The following is a 21501-nucleotide window of genomic DNA, read 5'->3' as shown; positions in this document are numbered from 1 at the left end:
CATGTAAGAGCCCCAGCCCTGCAGACCCCCAGGTCAGTGCAGAAGGAGGAGGAGATGCTCCAGGCGCCGGAGCAGAGATTCCCCTGCAGCCCGTGGTGATGAAGACCACGGTGAGGCAGGCTGTCCCCCTGCAGCCCAGGGAGGTCCACGGGGGAGCAGATCTCCACCTGCAGCCCGGGGAGGACCCCACGCCGGAGCACATCGGTGCCCAAACGAGGCTGTGACCCCGTGGGAAGCCCACGCTGGAGCAGGTTTGCTGGCAGGACTTGTGACCCCAGGGGGGACCCACGCTGGAGCAGGCTGTGCCTGAAGGACTGCAGCCTGCAGGAGGGACCCCACGCTGGAGCAGGGGACAAGTGAGGAGTCCTCCCCCTGAGGAGGAAGGAGCGGCAGAGACAAGGTGTGATGAACTGACCCCAACCCCCATTCCCCGTCCCCCTGCGCCACCAGAGGGGAGGAGGGAGAGAAAATCAGGAGTGGAGTTGAGCCTGGGAAGAAGGGAGGGGTGGAGGAAGGTGTTTTAAGTTTTGGTTTGCTTTCTCATAATCCTACTCTGATTTGACTGGTAATAAATTAAATTAATTTTTCCTCAAGTAGAGTCTGTTTTGCCCATGATGGTAATTGGTGAGTGATCTCTCCCTGTCCTTATCTTGACCCACAAGCCTTTCATTATATTTTCTCTCCCCTGTCCAGCCAGGGTCAACCCACCACAGATGGTCAAGATTTTTGTGAGAATCCTACCAGTCAAACCATACCATTGACTTACTGATGATAATGGCTGATTGAGGTTTTCCTGCCATCCCCCAGCAAAAAAAACCTCTGTGTCCCCAGTGCAGAAGACATGTCCTCAGAAGTTGGAAGCACAACTAGGGTTATAACTAGGGATTTGCTTCTCCCAGCATGTGCAGTAACTTTATTCAAAAAGATTGGGTAACTTTACATCTTTCACCATTGTTTACCGCTTCTTACTTAAAAATGAATGTAGGTGAAAATCCCATAATCTTTAAACTGACTAAAGATGAAGCCAAACTCAAGCCAACCTTTGCACCAGACACATATACTAATGACTCTTCATACTAACATACTTTATTTTTTCTTTGACTTACTAATTACTGGTACAACTGTAGTGGCATTTTTTTATAGTAAGCAACTGTAGTGGCATTTTTTTATAGTAAGCAGTAAGGTAATTGCATAGCTGTGGGATTATCTTGTGGCATGGCATCATTGTTAAGTACTTTTGCTTTCTCTCTGTAGAAATTTTGAAAGACTGTTTTAGGTCTTGACTCTTATTTATACGAATGCTGCTTTACTCCATATAAGTAATATCAGACGCATTACATTGAATGCAAAAATAGTTTACTAAGTCTACAAGGCCCTTTTAAGCTGACGGAGTGGTACAAAGTGTCCTTAAACATTTATGAGAATCAGACTGTTGGGGCTCTTGTTTAGCTCAGATCCGCGCTTGGTTTAAATCAGTTTGTTGACTGAAGAAAATGACAGCAGAGGAAAGCAAAACCCGAGGAGTTCACTCTCCTCTCACAGGCAGGTCTTTTTGCACGACAACAAAAGAGACGACGACATCCTAAAAAATTTTGAGCGGCTGCTAATATGCGTCTTTCTGGGCACCAGCTATGCCACTCAGTCCTGCCAGGCCCAGCACATCACGGACCCTGTGGCGGGTCTGGATCCAAAGTCTCAGCTGCCCAAAGTGACTTGCTGGGACTTCAGGGGGGAGCAGCCGCCCGCGGTAAGGAAAGCCCCCGAAAGTCAGCGCTGGGGAGGAAGGACCTGGAGGGACCCAGCCGTGGCTGTCGCCTGCTGCTGCCGTGGAGCCCTAACCTGCCCCTCTCCTCCATCCCTCTTCTCGACAGTCCTGCTGTGGGAACGCTTGACTCGGTGACCACCTGTGGAAAAAATGATATTATTGCTCCGGCTGGCAGAAAGCCATGGGAACAGTGAGGTTCCCGGCGAAGTAATCGTGCTGAAAGAACGCGGAGCCAAGAATTGTGTAGAGATAAGATAGTTGCTGCTGAGTGGAAAGTTTTGGAAAGTTTCTACCTATGATTGCTGGCTGTTGCGTCGGCCACAACTAGCAGATAAAAGGACTCGTTTTGTTCAATAAAGAGTCTTCATTTGCAACCAGCTTTGGAGTACGTTTTCAATTGCCACATCTTGCCTCCCACGGCGTAGCTCTGGGTTTTCTAGCAGAAGCCCTTACCTGAATAAGCAGGCTTAGAGGTATTTGAATGCTCTAGCCGGTCTTGAAATGCTTTGCCCCAGCTGTCAAAGGTCACTTTGAACACAGGGGATAACGTAGCTAAAAGACCTTCTCCCCTTGCGTATTCAGTCATTATGATGACTCCTGACTAAAATATATGTTTGCTACTTTTTCCTTCTGTTACCGCTGGAAAGCAACCATTACTGTGGAAGGGTGAGCCAGGTTCTCTCCCGTTTGTGCTTTGCCAGCAGGGAAACTGCCCGAGTTCAGGCTGCAGCGCGCTTGTCGCTAGTGATGTGTGAAGTTGGATGCGTGGAGCCAGCTTTCTGCTCCCAGATCCGCTTTGCAGGATTGCCCATTAGCAGAAGATAACTTTTCTTTGGGACTTCAGCAGATTTGAGCTGACAGTTGTCAACGCGCGACATGCAGATGTGGAGCCTTTATGGTAGAAGTTCTAAAAAGTTACTTTTTAGGCTAGAAACCATAGTTTAAGCAGTGACACATGATGCTTCAGTGACAGGTATGTTTTTCAGATCATACCTTGCTTTGAATAAAATACTTTTTTGTATGTTATCACATCACATGATTCATGTTTATATCATCACTGAAAGAGTATTGCCATGACCTCGTACTTACAGGGTAATCCCTGTGCTTTACTGACACATTTGAGAATGATTGTGTTTAGCTATAATTTCCATTTAAGCCTGAAAAAAAATGGTTGCTATCTGAGCATGAGTTTGTTGTTCAGACTATTCTTTACATTCAGTACTGAGCAGAGAGCCCTCTTCACATTTTTAAACTGAACCACATTGTCAGCTGGTTGAGGGAAGACTAATGGAAACTTTGCTGGTAAACAGGAATCAGCACTGTTCACCAGCTTTTAATGCATGTAAGTGCTAAGGAATTGACATAAATGTACGTGCAACCCACTTAGTGATAAGTAGAAAACAGGTAAGGAAGAAAGTATCATATGACTTGAAATTGCTATGAAACTAGTACATAACAGTTAATACCTCCCTCTTTGCAAATATCTATGTACACAAATGCTCTGCATAGATGCTCAGGCTATAAAAGGGATAAAATCTCAGAATCTACAGAAGACCTCATGAGAAATAGGTCAGAAAGTGGAGTTAGCTAGTAAGGAACTGTGGACTACAAGGGAGTCTAAGTGGCATGTATCTTACATCACATGGCTCTTTCAATCATTATTTTTCTTAAAACCAGAGGGACTCCTCTGCATTTTACAGTCCAGCGGGCAGAGCCTCCAGCCAGTCGTGGGAAACAGAGCGTCGACCCTCCTCTCTTCCAGATGTATTGAAAGCCACATCTCCATGTGCAAGGAGAGAGTGTTATCACTTGTTTTGGGAGATACGGATCTGAATCTTCTTTGGGAAAACACTTGATCAGCAAAGCTTTTAGCATCGTGGTTTTGAGTTTAAGCACATAGGCTGCACTTAAATTCCCTTTTGGGTCCCAGGCCAGAGTCCCATGAGCACAGAGATGACAATGTTGCTACGCTGACAGGAGCAGCATCACAGCAAATCTATGCTTTCGACCATAGTATAGTTGTCTTGTCTCCTTTGACACCAAAACCTCTTCTGAAAGAGCTGTTGAAGAGAAGTAACTTGTGGTCTTGCCATATGAGAAGAAGAAACATAGCTGTTTGTGCAGGCAGAGTTTTTGACAAGTAATTGTAATGTCCCTCCTCAGCCTCCTCACATGCTCTTCTGTCAACCCATACATTATTGAGTTGTTTTATAGATTTCATACATTTTTCCTTTCATGACTTTTAGATAATTTTGATTGAAATTAAGGCAATTACAGAGAGAATTCTCAAACCGTTTCTTAAACATAAAAGAAATGGTTTAGCTCATTTTAATCATGTCTACATATTTGAAGAAAGATGATCAACCTCTCTCTAACCCTGGAAGCCCTGTAAAACATCCCTTTCTCTGCATCCTTATTCTTAGAGATCTGTAAGGAATTGTGTAGATTTAAGCCTTTTGTAAAATTGTGTAGATTTAAGCCTTTTGTAAAAGTTTATTCTCCCCAGACGTTACCATTATTTATTTATATATTTTAAATTTTCAAAAGCAAAGGACTTGTTATAGTCAAGTATGGTTCTTCCAAGCTAAACCAGACTAATATTTTACAACCAATGTGGCACAGTGTGGAAAGAACAGAAATAAATAAATCAGCTGGTGAACCACTATCATTCACTTTACATAGTAAAACCCAAATATAGCTGTCATTTTCAAACTTTCATTGAAAATAAAATTGGAAAAGTATATCATTCTTTAACCTAGCAAAGAAACAGAGAACTGCCTAATTTTCTGCACTTGTGTAATTTTCTGTTACTTGTGTAATATATGTTACAAAGGGGAAAAAAAAAGGAATAAAGTAGTGAGAAGGTTTAAAGTTGTAGAAGAAGCTTGTCATATCCCAGAATCATAAAAGACTCATTTGAGAGAAAAGAAGAAGGGAAAAAAATCAATTAAGAGTAAGCAAAGTAAATAGCAGTTGTTTCTATCTTCCTACACTGCTTTGCAGCCACTGTATCAAGCAGATAAAAGGGTAGGTGGGTGTGGGTGTTGTAAGAGTCCAATATTGGAATTGGCTCAAAACCTCAGATTTCTGAAATAGTTTATAACACTGACGTATTATTTTTCAAGGATGCCAACATAATTACATAGACTTTTCTTCTGAAAAGGAGAAGAAACTTACTATTAATTTTCTTCCAGCTCGGTGGACTGGAGTCACAAAAGGAAATCAAAGAGTAAGCCCCCATACGCTGTCAGTGCGTTCAGAGGCACGTGAAGCTTTGGCAGCCCGGGTGAACGAGCAGGGTTGTGCTCCGTAGGACGTGGTCCGTTTTCCAAACACCTGACCTGGGAGTCAGTCGTGCTGAGGACAGTTTTGATCTTCACTCCTCACCGACCAGACTAAGCACTGAGCCCGGTGGACTCCTCGTGCAGTTTGATGGGTTCAGCTGCGTGATTCACGCTTGTCCTCCTACGATCAGACCAAGCCCACGAAACTAATTCCCAGGGCAACGTGACAACAATCGGTTTACAATTAGTCTCCTCCAACCCACAAACTTTTGGACCAAGTAGCTATGCAGAAAGACGACTTAACTAGCGTCACTTGCCCAGTTTCTGGCACTTCGTGCCTCATTACTACTGAATTCTCTAAGAATTGCATAATCACTATTTCGGACTTCAAAACCAGCTCATTTGAGCAGTTGTCCATCTTAAGGGCTTCAGATAGCCCACGCCAGAGGATGATCGATGGCCAGCTGACATGTCCGGGGTGCTGTCAGCTAATGAAACACACGCTGATGAGAAACCTGCTCACAAAGGTAAACGGTATTTTATGCAATTTGGTTATACATTAAAAAAACTGTCCAGTTTCCTTGGAGCAGTTGCTGATCCCACATTAATTAGCCTTTAGAAAATACCGTTACCAAAGGTGAATGAGGTTTAACCCTGTTGAGGAGAAAATACTTGTCTTCTAAAATATTTTTTGATAGACAAAATATAATAACTTGCTTCAGAAAAAAATGGCAGATGCCATGTTTAGGGGAAGGTAAAGGGTTACACAGTGTTCAGCCCCTTTCAGAGGACCTCAGGAGACACAGGACATTAATTATATTCTAATTTATAGTATCCTAATTGTGACAGTTTACATGGAGAAATAAACAAAGCCTTTTTCATACAATATACCTGACAAGTATCTATTATAGCGTCCTCCTGAAGCAATTTCCAGTGAGCTCTATTTTCATGCATAGTCTTACTAAAAAGTTAAGGCAATTGGAGAGTATATGTGACAGATAAAATTAGAAAATTAATGGAAATGGATAATCCACTCAGATATTCAGAAAAAAGTGTATGAAGGACCAAATACAAAGGCACAGGAGAGGAAATACTTAATTCATGAAGAGAAAAGTGAATGGTACTACTGGCTTGCTTTCTTTTTCCTTAGTATTATTAACTTACATACATGTATACAGTAGCTCCAAGAAGCCCTAACCAAGACTGGAACCATTTTATATTAAATCCTTTATATATACTAAATCTGACACAGCCTGATTCTTCCTTGTTCTCCCTCCTCCCTGAAAACACCCATTTATACTTTCTACTCAGAGTAAGAAGCACACAAATTGTAACTGAATGCTAAATACAATTATCATTGCAACAATTTTGCTTTGCCCATAGAGAGCTTCACGGTGTCACGTAATGTGAATCATTTCTTGGTTTGTGAAGACAGACATATAATAATTTTGTTTGCACTTTAAACTGTCCGCTATTTCCTGCAGCAGTCTTGGGAAAATGTATGAAATAGTTCATACTTTTGCTCAATTCCTTTTAAACACAAGATTTAAAGCGTATGTGAGATGGGTGCATCTGTGCACACTTCGAATGTCATTATATGAAGTTCCGTGCATGACTGTTCATTTTGGAGCCACTGGCAAAGCTCAAATTGATTTTGAACTTTTCATCTGCCATAGGAATGCATATTAAGACGATGGACAAATCTGCAACTTAATATAGTGGCTACTGCGTAAGTGACAAGTCTTACGTCGGCTGGAAACAGCGGTGTTCAGGATCACTGTCAACAGAATCTGTCCAAAAGGATGCTTTGTTTCCATTGTTTTGAGCATATTCTGCCCGAGAAGATATTTTTTTACACAATTTCCTTAATTAATTTTTATTGAGCAGGAGGCCATTTGCAAGAAATTATTTTCAATATTTGGCACTGGGTAAAATACTCTTTTAGATGATGATGATTATATTTATCTTCAGTTTGGGGAGGTAGTAGAAGGAGAAAACAATAAAATAAACCGCAGTCTGTGGTATGCCTTAGATGTGGCATTGATTATGCAGCTGCGACTTTTCCATTGTGCCCCTGTTCCTGGCACCCAGTCAAGCTCCTGACAATAATGATTCAGGTTCTCATTCTTACTGAGCATCCCCTTCTATTTCTGTAAAAAGACTTTTGGCTCAGCTGGCTTCTAAACAGGTGTATCCCTTTTTTCTGTACCTCATTAGGCGCCTTGCCAAGGAGAGAAAGGCTGATTCAACTTTCCTGTCAAACGGTCTCTTTTAAAGTGGCACCTTTGAAAGCGAGATCTGGTATTTTGCTGGTGTGTCTGGGCTCAAGTTTGGGAGGCAACAGAGCATTCCTGGTTATCCCAGAAATAAAATTCTCAAGCTTGAGTGATGACATAGGAACACGGGTCTTTGTTCCTGCATACCTCACTGAAAAATATATATTGTGTTTCAGATATTTCCAGTAACGGTTGCCAACATATGACCACAGATAAATAGACCCTTCACGGTTTTCTTAAGATGGAACTATTCATATGAAAAAAGCTTTTCAGGAGATCCATTCTGATAGTTTTTATTTGGGAAACATTTCCTTTGGAGTAAAAGGGGCTTCAGCCCATGCAGAAGCTGAAAAAACAGGTTCTTCATGTAAATAAGGTTATATCTGATGAGTTAACAGGTTCTTCATGTAAATAAGGTTATATCTGATGAGTTAACTTCTATGTGTTTGGGCTGGAGCCCTCCCCAAAACCTGCTGGGCTGTTCCTGCTCTGCGGGGCTACCGCAGTCCCAGTGCCTTTCTGTGCACACCCCAGTAATGACATCCTGCAGCGCCATTCCCCGCAGCCAACAAAGCTCCTTTTCTTGAGCGACGATGCCTTGTTATGTCCTCTGTTTTGATTCCGTCAAGGTGGTTTTCCAAGATGTTTAAGATTCTTTCTGATTCAGTGACTTACCAGGGAGCAAAAGGCCGTCTCGCTCTGTTTTCATCCCTTCCAGGATATTTTTGATAGCGGGGGCCTAGGGACAAGCGTTCTGCATTGGATGTCTCTGGCCTCTGAACTGGTTGCAAGTTGGTGTGCAGGGAATTTTATAGCTGGATAGACTGCAGTTAAATATGATAAATGTTAAGGCTGAGGCTTACGGAGCCAGCTACAAGGTTTAGCTGGACCACTCCATGTGAAATGAATAGTGGTTATGTGGATAATTCTCTAACTGGTTTTAATTAGACAATGTGTGTGCAAGTAAATAATAATAAAAACCCAACAGTTTATTCCTGCTCCTTTTTAGATTGTTAAATCTCTACTGCAGCTGTCGTGAGCCAAAGCTGCGCTCAGTACATCACACAGGATTTCGATAATCACTTCCTAAGCTAAAGCTAAGCCTACTTTGCACGTTTGATCACGGTCTCAGCCTTCGCTTGTGCTCTCGCTCGCCTGTTTTCCACCCAGCCAGCAACCGACGTCTGGCTCCCCTCGCCCTGGACTCAAACCAGCTCAGGAAACGAGATCTCCGCCGCTTTTGCCACGGGACTCGCACGCCGCACGAGAACGGCGACCGGCTGCCTCCAGCGAAGCCGCGGGGGGTCCGGCTTGCCGCCCCGTGCTCCAACCATTTGGCGATCGACCCCGTGGTTGTGACCGACCCCCCCTGGGGCATCCCGTTGGGAAGCGGCCCCCTCCGGGCGGGTGGGGGGTCTCAGCTGGAAGGCAGGAGCTGGCGGTGGTCGCTGGCCGGCCCCAGCTGCGGTGCCTGCCCGTGGTGTCCAAATCTGGGCTCAGCACCGCGAACCAGGAGGATTCCTCGGCTACCAGCCTCATCAGCCTGGGCCAAACGGGCTGTACGGGTACATCCCGCTCGACTGAATGCACACGCGGCTGTGCCACCGTAACACCTGCGCCGCGACAGCCTCTCCTGGACTTGTACTGTACAGGGTTGAAAATTAATAATTTAAAGAAAACAAAGGAAAAAATTAATTTAAGGAGCTCTTGATGATGCCAGCTAATGTGGCCATCTATCCCGAAAGAGAAGATTATATACACAAGTTACAAAGAATGTTTGCAAACATTATCGTTAATGTGCACACCTTATCAACATACATTGATTTTATACGCATCCTTTAATTTAAATAGCTTTGATTTTCTGTCTGGAAGACAAAAGAGAACATTAATAGCCATCGCTTACTGAATTTACAGAGCTGCACATTAGCTCCTCTAAAATGATCTCGTGTTTGTTATGCTTTAACTATTAATATTTAAAAGAATATTAAAAATGCTGGAGAACTGAGTCAGGTAGACACTATATAAATAAATTGCATATTTGATATTAATTCACCCTGCTACTTCCTATCATCTTCTACAAAATTGTATACTTCTTGCGAAGCTACCAACAACAATCTCTGTGTGCCAGTTTATTACCTGTATAGATATCATTATCCCCCTGTGACAGCAAAGTCAAATTCAAGGCATTTTTCATAAACTAGGAAAAATTACCTTTCCGGTGACATATGACACAACCTTCAACTACTAAATGAATGCAAGAAAAATTCTCCTTTGGGAAAAGACCTTGCACATGATTTGTCAGCCTTAAAAATATTTTTTGAGAAAGTTAATTCTGAGAGGCTTTACAACTGAGCAGTGTTTTCTGTTTATATCTAAACTGCTCTCTGCTGTGATGCATTTCAGAATCAAAACTACAGAAAAAAAATTTGCTTTGCTATATTTTAGCTGTACAATGACTGTTAAGCCCTCATGGTGAGATCTGAGACCTTATTGGAAATCTCACATAAAAATCTTATTTGTAAATGTCACGTCATGTTTTTCAGCACCGAGGTGTTCCAGGAGATTGATGCTGTGATGAGGAGCCTGAGGAATGGAGACTAAAACCGAGGTGAGATGTCTGGGGATTGACAGGGGAGTTAAAGCAGGATGAAGTGGTTGAAGCAAAAAGCACCAGCTCTGGGGAGGAGGGGAGGACAAAAGGATATTCATAAAAAGAGCACACTCCTTCCAAAATCTCACCCAGATTTAACCTTCCTTCTGCTGCTGATAAAGATGTGTTTGTAAAGCCCTTTGGCACCTGAGCTCCTTAGTGCTGGTCCATATGCGGGATGATGACCTACGGGTGCTACCATGGCCCTCAGTTACTGTGATGGGGTGAGTACGCTGTGCCTGCCCCCAGCTCAGGGAAGGGTTAATGAATGGCTTAATTACCTCCCCCAGCTGAGATCACGCTGTGGATCTGAACCAGCTGCTGGAAGAGAGGGCTGCCTGGGCATCCTGGGGCAGCACACCGTGAGGCTGCAGGCTGCCCTGGAGAGGCTTCAGAGACGTGGGGTGACAGGAGTGGTGGAAAAAGCAACGTGGAGGGGAAAACTGCCAAAGAGGGAGCTAGGAAGCCTCAAAAGAAGAGGGAGAGAGAGGGAAGGGTGATCTGCTCTTGCTCGTTCTAGAGCTGGCAGGAAAGAGCATCCCTGGGCATCCCTGCTCCCACCCGAGTGGGCTGGGGTGTCTGAAGGTAGGGCAGGGGTTTGCAGCTGAGGTCACAACCCCTTTCATCTACAGGGTGTGACTTTGAGCTGTTTGTTATCTGCGGGGACTGGCATTCTTATGGTTGGAGAGGGCGGCCTGGGGTGGGGACGCTTGACTTCATCGCAAGCATGTGCAACAGGCTTCTGCTGCCTCGGTGGGATTCAGCTGTGCCGTACAGCTCGGTGCCGTGCGGAGACCCCGAGGGTACCGCCGGCGGCAGCGCTGGGCGGCACTTGGTCTCGCGCAGGTGATCTTGCTGAAAAACACGTTGGAACAGTCGGAACAGCACGGTGTTTAAGGAAGCGAAACCCCTCCAACGCAGCTGGATCGCAGCTCTTCCCAGGTGGTGCTGTGCTATATAGATATAGAGATACTTACTACTCGGTGTAACTAAAAAATACTGCAAAGGCAAGGCTCTGGTGTTTACTGAAGCAGGGTGACACTGCTAGTCTTCTCTATCCTGCAGTCTAGGAAAATTAAGTTTGCCATCTGCATGTGCATATAGTGTTAAAATTGGAATTTCCTGGGATCTGGAGAACTTGCATTTCAAATAAAACCATGCGAAATTATTTACGTACGTAACTTTTTCAAAAGCAAATAGAGCAGCTTCTTTAGGGAGGGAGGTATGTGGGTAAATGTCTGTCGGAGGAGCGGGGCAGGCAAAATGGTCACATCCCTGCAAAAGTGGGGTCTGGACTCCGTCACCGTCTGACTCGTGGGACCTGGCTAGTGGTGAGTGTAGCTGCCGGTGGGACGGTGGGACTGCCGACCGGCTGGGGCTGGGGGCATCACGCTTGATGTGTTTGGTAGGAGGCTAGGCCAGGCAGAAGCAAAGCTTGTGGTGCATGTACGTTGTTTCTGAAGCAGCAGAGGCTAAAAACCCCTCGTAGAAAACAGAACTCAGTTCTGTTAAGTAGTTCCCCAAATATAACACAAGGACCTTCTGTATGAACAATGTTTGCAGTCCTGGGTACCCCGTTACTTTTTTTTTTTTTTTTGTAGAGTATTTGCTTTATGCCGTTACACTCGCTCTCCCCACTTAAATTTTGTCTGATGCTTTTGCAGTATTTCAGGATTTCGAGAGTGTAAAAAAAAAAAAACCCAAACAAAAAACCCACCAAAAACCAAAACCAAAAACCCCAAACCCAAACAACTATCTAAAGCCCATTTTTAACCAGTTGGCCACTCCTCAGTGCAGTAAGTGCAACTTTCAGAGAAACAGATTGCCAGCGCATGTCTTCTGGTGCCGGTGAATATGTAGAAGTACCTGGTAACTGATCATGGTGTTGTCTATGTGAAGGTTTGGGTGGGAAAAGGTGGGGAAGGAGCAATGCGAGTAACTGCTGCATGGTGGAGCCACGCATGGACAGCTGTCTCTATAGCTGTACCCTGAGCAACTGCTGAGATGTGAGCAGAGGGTGAAAGCTCTCTCACTTGTTGTGTGTCATGCTTCACTCGACCTTATTGCAACTACTGCTCCCTCCTCCTCTCTTCTCAGATTTGCCCATCAGTGTTTTGCAGTGGGTGGCTGTTCAGCTCACAGCAAATTTTGGAATGTGACCGGCTATGCCAGCCGTTGTTATCTCAGTATTTCCATGGGGTGTAGCATCCGAACACCATACAGTCGTTAATTGCCCTTTTCCTCAAAGGCTTTTCCACTGTTTGGAGGGACAAAGGTAGCAAAGGGGTACAGGAATACAGGGGTTATGGAAGAAGGCTGTGGCTGTACTGGGAAGTCAGTTGCTGAGTTTTTTTGTGGTCTGGGCTAGCGAGCTGTCTGTTGGACCATCCTTCCTACTTTATTCTGTTTGCTTGAGCTGAACTTACTGTGTTTGTACTTAAGGAAGACTCAGAGAAATTGCTGGACACCTACCGACTTGTTGGTAGGGTGTATATGCCGGGGAGTTTACTGGGCTTTTCACACTTGGGAAATTTCACCGAACTCGCTGAGCTTCAATGCCTGTTGTGGCATGTGTTGCTGTGCAGCTTCCTAGTCTCTTTCCATCTAATTAATACCTATATCTGATCACAGGAAACTGCATTTTCCACTGTTTTATATTCTCTGTCACTCGTTCTGATCATATGTCTTAATGATGAAATCTAATGTCAGTAAAACCCAAGAACTACCATTTCAAATGACCCCTCTCCTTACCAGCAAGATTACCTGATACAGGACTACTTGATTTAGTTTAAGAAATTTTCAGGGATGGCTTGTTTTCCTTCATAAGTCTGTATTTAGTAAGAGAGAATGCAAAGGAGCTGGCTAGCTAAAAGCCCAAATTTGTGCGCTTAAAGTGGTTTGTTGCTTTTAATGTATATGCAGAATAAAACGAAGATGATGTTTTGTTTGGGGGCTTATAACGTACAAAAACTTCTTTCTCGCAGCTTCCAAAGTTGTTGGCATTAAAAAAAGCAACAAAAAGGGTTAATAAAAGTAACAAAAAGGGCTTTTTAAAAATTAGAAACATTGGAAACGTTCTCTCTGCTCCTTTCAAGAAGACAAACTGAACATAATTCCACTGTCCACATTTCCTCCCAGTAATGTATGAGGATGTGTTTGTGCAGTTCTGTAAGGTTAGGGGACAGCTGAGTTATTAGTGCTGTATTAGAGAACACGTATTGTGACCACAGTCCAGCCAAGTCTCGATCTGAATGTCCTTTGCAGTATATATGTCCCCTGACACTTTAATTTTTTATATACGTTTTTGAATGTCTGTGCTTTATCATCAGCAGAATCTGAAGCTGCTGTGTGCAAATCCACCCTGAATTTCACAAGCAAGTATGCTATGATGTTGCATCTGATCATTCATCTTTTCTGAAAGTGGGATTAGTGGGAGTTTACAATTATCTAGCTTTACTTCTCATGGAAAGCTGTTGCAAAACTAATGGCACTAAGATACAAGAGCATTTTTCTTGTGGCAAAAATCACACAAGTCAGAGCTTGCCACTTACATTTTCCAAGATAAGTTTGATGATTATCCTGTAAATGAGCATTGATTTTTTTTCTGTAGATCCCATTACTTTCAATCCCAGGGAGATTGTTCTGTCTTCTTGCATACCTATTATAAATGTATAGCAAACATTCTCTCCGTATGTTATTGCTTTTTTTTTTTTTAAACACGCCCTAAAACCCCGAAAACCACAGCCTCCCCTCTTCCCCATGATGCTCTGAATGCCAGATCCTGACTATTTTTAGTGCAGCCGGAGAGATTTGTGTGCTTTTATAACTGGCTGACCCACAAGGTGGCACTAAAGAGAAAAGTGACAACTTGGCTAATAAAAAGTGAAAACCAAAGGCAAAATACCATATGCTGAATCAATATTATTTTAATTAGGAGCACGCTTCCTTTATTGTCAGTTAAATTTTATTTTGTGAAAAGCCTTAAAGCTATATAGCAGCAAAGATGGTTCATTGCCCCCATCCCACATCAAAAGTTAAGTTTTAAAGAGAACGGAAGAGACGTAGGTTGTCTACTTATCACAGTTCCAGAATCTCAGGGAAGATAATTGTGATCAAAATGTAGCTAATTAATTTTCTTCTCTAAGGAATACAGGAATTCAGATGAACTAAAAGCTGAAATCTTCAGTTATTAGTCATGTTGGTAAGAGATACAACACGAGGAATTATCGTCTGCAATGTGCATGAGTTTTCTACTGGAATGTTTTGATTGCTTATTTTTTATGCCTTTGCTGTTGAGTGCTCTGGTCTTATTTCATAAACAAATTATTTGAAACAATATAGTTCTGTGATCAAGAATTTTACACCAACAGGGGTTAAATCTTGCCACTTTGATAATGAGTGTGAATTCTCACCAAAAACATCTTAATCATGAAACTCCTTTTGAGCGTTACAAGCGAGTGGTCAGACTAACACTTTTCTAACAAGAAAGCAGCAGCCATGACTGTTCTGTAGACTCATGACCTGAAGCCTACAACATAATGAAATAAATTGCATCAGAGTTAATTTCTAGACCTTTATAACCAGACTAGCTATAATATTTTTATTTCTTCTGAGATGTGTGCCTATGGGATCAGTACTATCGATGGCTATAGGGGGCAGGAGTTTACTTGCAGAGACAAACTTAAAATAGTACCAATGCATTAAGAAAAAACATCCTTAAAGTGATTCTAAAATATTTCTCTGTGGGGTGAGCAGCATTACAGAATACCTGGTAGTGTGCTCTGGGACCCAGCAAATGATCAGATGTGTTAGTAATGTATTTTGATATTTAATGAAATTGCAACTTTGCAACCACCCTGGAAATCAAGAGTGACCCGTGCGTAGCTTGAAACACTGGAATCTAGAATTACTGGGGAGGATATTTTAATGTATTTTAAACATTGGTTAAAGTTTAAGTGCTGCTGATGCATTCAGAATAGTTTTATCACTGCAAAGAGTTACTATTTTTTTTAAAAAAAGATCAATAACTGGTATTCTACATTCAAAGACCTCGTTCGATTGGTTCGCATTATTCATTGTGTGAGGAAATAAAAGCATGTATTCCTCAGGATCCCGGTAAAAGCAAACCCAGGCAGATTTTGGCCAAGACGAGCACTGAGGCAAACGATCCTGCCCATTCAGCTGAGCTCCTCTCCCCTTTCATAGTTTATCCCCCACTGTTTTAGGTCTCCCCTTTGCACTTACTCCACTTTAAAGGCTAGCCCAAAGAAAGGCACGTTTCTGCAGGTACCAGAGTGCTTTGTTGGAATCAATTATAAAAGCACAGCAACCATAAACACACGCTGACCTTCTTCCTTGCAGTCCTCATTCAGAGAAAGTTTGGGATCAATCAGAATTTGGACTGAGGAATTTCACAGTGATTCTGTTTGTAGATGTTTGTTACTGTTTTTACAGGTCCTTCTTCTTGAAGGATTGTTGCAGGCTGTGTTTTCCTCAGCTGTTAAATTTTGGCCACGTTTCTGCAAAACCTGTCTATTTTACACTTATCCAGGATGTCTGACAAGTCACAGATCCCTAAGGTATTTTGGTTGGGAAGGTGAAGATCAGTGCATGTATCCTTACCATTGCTCAGGGAGTCCGTAGGAGGGTACAACTGGTTATGGTGGAGCTGACTAAATACGTTCACGTACTCGTACACTGTCTGCCAGACACAAAAATGGGCCTGAGGCAGGTGATGGTCAAGCACGACAAGTGCTCTTGCATAAGGAGGGACTGTCTAGCTTAGCTGAATCAGGAGACCCACGAGCAAACATCTGTAATTTTTCTCTCGTAAAATGGGAAATGGGATATTGAAGGAAACAAAAGGGTGCAGGATGTTTATAATGCTTTACAAAACACGCTAAACTCTGCGTTGACATCGAGTACCAGAAGTCTGACATGTCGTAGAGTTAAGTGGATGAAGAGATTATCCACAGATGTTTTAAAAAATGTGCTTTAATATAAATTTTAATGGTAACAAACCCTTGCCTTGCCTACTACCATGTTCCTTTTATTTTTCAGTGAAAAAGGTGCTGAACTAGCAGATAAGACATGGTCTAGGTGTGGAAGTGTTGGCTCCTAACACAATCTGGAATTTCCACAAATTCTTCTTCTCCCCCTGAGACTAACTTCTTACCGCTAATTGATTCCAATTAGCCAGTTTTAAGCGTAATTATTCAGTGAAAGAAACAAACGGTATTATATCTGTGCTCTGCATCCCACTACTAACAACATGGCATTATTGAACTTGTGGAATTGAAATGTCTCATGCTTGGAAAAAAACACCTTCAAGAAGCTGTGTTTAAAAACACCGAGAAAAAAAAACAACAAACCTTTGTAAAGAAATTGAAATATACTTTAACTAAAACTTGCTAGCGGAGAATGAGGACACTTGTATTCCTTCTTAAATTGCTGCTGAAATGAGGAAAAAGAAATGAAAGGAAGAAAAAGAAAAATCAGTTGTTGAATAGACATGGATAAATATGAAAACAGAACATCTGGGGAAAATAATACATCTCAGCCACCTAATTTGGAAATTTAAACTATTTAATTCTCATATGAAAGTAGATATTTTTATCCTAAAACTTGAGATAGAAAATGTTGGCTCTTGAGTAAAAAAAGGTGTTATGATTTAGTAGGGTAGTACTGAGTAGTTTTAAAAGGATTGAAATAAAAAGGAAGAAAATTCCACAGCAAAGGATGGCGATGGTACGATTTCAAAGCACAGGGTGAACGGGAAGCAGCGGGTGGTCACTGGGGCCTGGTGGTACCCAGGCAACACTCCACCGATGCCTCCTCAGATGTTCCTTCCAACTTGAGAGGCGACTGAAAAGCAAGAGGTGATGATAAGAGAGAAAGGAGGGAGGAGGAGGAGAGACGGATCCAGATTACTAGGGAGCCTGCCTGTCCTGCGGCAAACTGCCAGGTTCTCGTTAGATGGGACTTTACCCACAGCGTACTGCAGCACCATGCCCCTTCCTCTTGCATCTGTTCCCTTATAAAAGGAAAAATAAAACTTGTCCAGGATGAAGCCGTATCTAGTCTTCTGGCCATCTCTAATTATAAACTAAACATAAATAGTGCTTAATGCCACTGGACTCAAGTAAGAAGGAAGGTCGTTTATACAGGTGACATGAGGGTGAAGGAGCAGAGGAGGACGATGGAAGGAAAGTTCCTCTTCTTGGTATGCATAAGCCAGCACAAATCACCGTGTGTCAGCTTGTTTTACAATCCACTGTTTTGGCTGTTTCGGCTTTTAATTAGAAAGTCTTTCCCTTAGCATTTTTCTTAGCAGCAATTTTTAAACTAAACAGAAGGTGTATTCCCCAGTGCCATATGTTAAACCTGACATGTTACTGAAAATGTCTTCTGGGGAAAAAAAAACCAACAAACCAACCCCAACCCAAAACCCACTAAAGGCAGGACCACTGTCCCAATCCACTCCCTTTGGCCCCCGTGCAAGCCTCAAGAGGACGCCACGGACCCCTCTTAGGTAGCGGCACTTCTTTGGGGAATTAGTCGTAACCTGCAAAGCCAGCGGATGATAGGCTGCTAATTCCCTCTTTGCTTCTCCGGTAACCTGTTGTGGCTTGGGAACCGTCGTCCCCCAGTCATCCACCGCTTGGTCTTGTAAGGAACAGCCACGTGGAAGCTGGGTCTGTGGGAAGTGACTAGTTCGTAATACTTTGAGATGTCAGCTTATTGATGTGTTTTGAGCAACATTAGCAGGCTCTGAAGTGTAGTCCATTTTAGCACTTAAACAGAAGGGATTAAGAGCTATGGGTATCCTTGACTTTGAAGTACGCAAGGAGAATCCAACTATGACCACAGAAATGCCTGACTGAGGCTGAAAGGGTTGGTGGAGCACTGACTGATGTGGGCTGACGCTGTCTTTCCCCCTTGTTATTCCTCCCTGTATAAATTCCAGTTGTTTCTGGGCTTTGGATGGAAGGACGTTTTCTGAGCCCTTTACTATGGTGGGATTTTTTGCGTGAGTGGGGTCAGTATGATAAAGTCTGTCTGCAAACTTTTGATATACCCAGAGGAATGAAGGATGGATCACTCAGGTTAAAAAGCAGAAAAAGTTAGGCAGCCTTGGAAAACTATAATGTGCCGATCCTCTCTTTGGATGAACTGTACCCAGCTGCATGATATACAGTAGGGTTGCTCATTTATAGAGCTTTTCTTCCAAGACTGTAAAGCACCAGTGTGAATACTGAGAGGTGTTTGCGTGCAATCTTAACATAACATAAACCACAGCTTTATGGGGGTCCCTCATCAGCTCTCTGCTGGCCACAGTATAAACTGGTATAGAATTGGAAACTGCGCTGCCTGAAGTTTATCCATGTTTCTTCCGATACTTGCCTAGGGAGGGCCATCTCTATAGCAATTCAGTTAAGGTGAGGCATGCTCTTTTATTTTGTATGAGTAACTGAAACCCTACCCTATAAGCTCATAAAATGAGATTGCATACAAGATGTTGATGGCCTAGGGGAAGTTTTGAACAACTGGGAGTCATTATGAGGATTTTGCTGAAAAAATGATCCATGATCTGATGTATTTTCCAACAGTCTTTGCAGAAAGACCAAAGGAGTTGCAAGCTTCAGAGGCAATACCCATGAAATCCATGTCTATGCTTGTAACTGTGGACAAATGAAAAAAACCAAGAATTTTTCCCAGATGTACACAAATTGTTTCTTGGGAGCCCCGTGCTTTTGTAATTTCTCATCAAAATGGCTATATGTAACAATCTGTACACAGAACTACCTGCGGAGAGTAGCATCTGAGAACAAATTAGTAAGTTAATACCTCCCTTGACCTGTACCTCGTCAAGCTACATTTTAGAAACCCATCATTACTAATATGAAGAAGAGGTTAATCTAGAAATGTGCAGGTTTAGAATGATGGATGAGTCGAGGCACATGAGCTATTTAACACAGTACCTAGCAGCACCTTCGTATCGTACGTCTCCAGACTGACAAGAAGCCCAAGGAGGGGTGGGGGGTGTGTGTGTGTGTGTGTGTGTGTGCAAACCTCTCGATGCTTTGTTTGAGTAATGGGACCAAAGTTGGAGGTGAATATAAACAGCCTTAACTCCCGTCACTCATGCCTTGCTCCAGTATTTTGACTGCGCTATTTCAACTTGGCTTAAACGGAATTAGCCTCACGGCTTCTTACCAGCATGCACCTTAAATCTTTTACATACCCTCTGCGATGCCGACCCTTCAATTTATAGACTAATATTGTCAAAGCTGAGTTGTGTGACTGACTCCCTCAGCTGGTTTTGGAAGATCTCGGCCCGGAGGGTTACATACTTGTTATCTGTATATCGAGAAGGCCAGAATGACGCTCCTGTGCTGTCACCTGCGGCTGTACATCCCTCTTTAAAAGTGGCAGAGCTGGTTAGCCCAACTGCCTGGCACTCACCGCTTTTCTGAGAACGCTTCACAAACACCTTAACCTGTGAAACTTGTAACTGTTCAATTGTATTTACTTAAAAATGTGATTAAAAGTGAAAAATATTTATAAATGACACTCAAACTGTTCCACCGTATTCCAGGCTACTTCTACTCTTGAAGCACATCTTTGCCTGCATGTCTCCCTGTGCTGCTGATGGGAACAAACATAACTTAAAAACCATTGCAGAAAGCGATAGAGGGAAACACTGCCTGTTTTACTAATGCCTGATACTGACAGCCTGCATACAAAATCTCAAAAGCACTCAGGCACTTCTTTTGTGCCCACTTTTAAAGGGTTTAATGAAACATATAGAAACTGACATTTTAAACCTGTAGCTTTGGATGTTATTTTGCAGTGTCAGTTTGTTCCTTTTTTTTTCCAAATCACATAGCAATAGTTTTCTACCTTTCTGCCTCAAACTTCACTCAGCAAATAACGAAGGTAATAAAATGTTTCTGTTCTTTGGCCTGTTGTAACAGGTGGGCAGCCACATAAGGCTGCAGTAAATAGGTGGGAACGCTAGTTACGGAGCAAAAGCTTAGTTCTCCTAGGACATACCAGCACAATTAGCAAGCGTATCACCATACTTATAACTAAGAATAGTTAAGATTACAAGCCTTTGTTAGACCGTGCTGCAAGAGAAAAACAAAGGCTCAATTCCTTCCAGGGAGAGCAGACCTAGATATAATCCTTATATAGGAATATATAAGGAAATGTAAGGAATAGATAAGGAAACTGGTAAATTCCTTAGACTTAAACTGGTATTCCTTAGACTTAAACTGGTTTGAGTGTCAGTAAAGGATCATTCATATTCTGCAACAGCACGTGAAGTCACGTAGCATTCCTAGAAGATGTAGTAGTTTGAGGGAAAACAGAGATCAGGCATTCCTTCGGGAAGCAAAATGACTAATATATCACATTTCATGAAACTCCGTAGATTTGCTTTGCTTATGAAAGAAGTGTAGGACTCGATTTTTATTTTTTTCCCCTTCACTATGGAAAATAAGGCCCTTATTCTGCAAATTGTTATGTACGCATTTAACTTGACGTACAGCATATATTCCCGTAGATTCCACAGGGCTGAATGCCGTGGATGTGTTCTGCTGTAACTGCTTACGAGACCGGAGCTAAAGAGCCTCAAACCAGAAAACGAACGGAGATAGTTTTTGAAGTATGGAAGCAAAATAAGGGGAAGAGGGATGCTTTCCGACGTGGATCTAGATCCTCGCCGTGTATAGTAATCCTGTGTTTCGGCAGTCCCTATGTGCAAAACTTTGAGGGCAGGCGGAAGAAGTGGGCTCAGATTCGGTAATTCGGTTTTCCAGAGCGGGGTTCGCTCCTAGGACCACTCGAGCCACGTGTTGGCGCGTTACCCCAGGCAGCATCGAACTCATCCTAAAATCCCTCCAACCCAGAAGCGTGGGCAGGAGGGAGCAGGCTGTCCGGGGGCCACCGAGGAACGGCAGAGGATTTCGGAAAGTCCCAGCCGACACTTACAGAGTGATTTTTCTCGGCATATTAATCCTATCGATTTAAGTAGGAGGATTTATCCCCTTTTCGGCTCCATCCCCGCGTTAGTAGGACAGCGCTATCGCCGTCCAAACGCGGAGTCGGCGGCTCTTTTCATTAAAACAGCCTCTATCCATACGAGGCAGTGCCGGCGTTCAATATTTACGCGGAGAGCCCACTCGCACGCCCGCAATCCCGGGAAGTCCCGCTCCTCGGAGGCTTTTGCAGCCGCCCCGTCCCCCTTCCAGCCCGGCTCTCGCCCTCCGGGGCCGGGGCTCCCGCCTCAGCGACCTCCCCCGGAGCCGCCGGCTGTGACACACCGGAGAAAAGCCTCCCGCCGCCCCCGCCTCCCGCCCCCGCCCGCTCCCCCGGGGCGCCGCCGTCACCGCCGGCAGCCGGAGCAGCCGCTGAAGCCGAGGGGCGGCGGGGCTCGCCCGCCTCTTCTTCCTCTCTCTCTCTCTCTCCCCCCCCCCCCCCCCCCCCTCCTCCTCCCCGCTTCCCATCCCATCCCTTCCCTCG

Source organism: Aquila chrysaetos, chromosome 26 (genome assembly GCF_900496995.4).
Source record: "Aquila chrysaetos chrysaetos chromosome 26, bAquChr1.4, whole genome shotgun sequence".
NCBI lineage: Eukaryota > Metazoa > Chordata > Aves > Accipitriformes > Accipitridae > Aquila > Aquila chrysaetos.
This window is presented reverse-complemented; position numbering follows the sequence as displayed.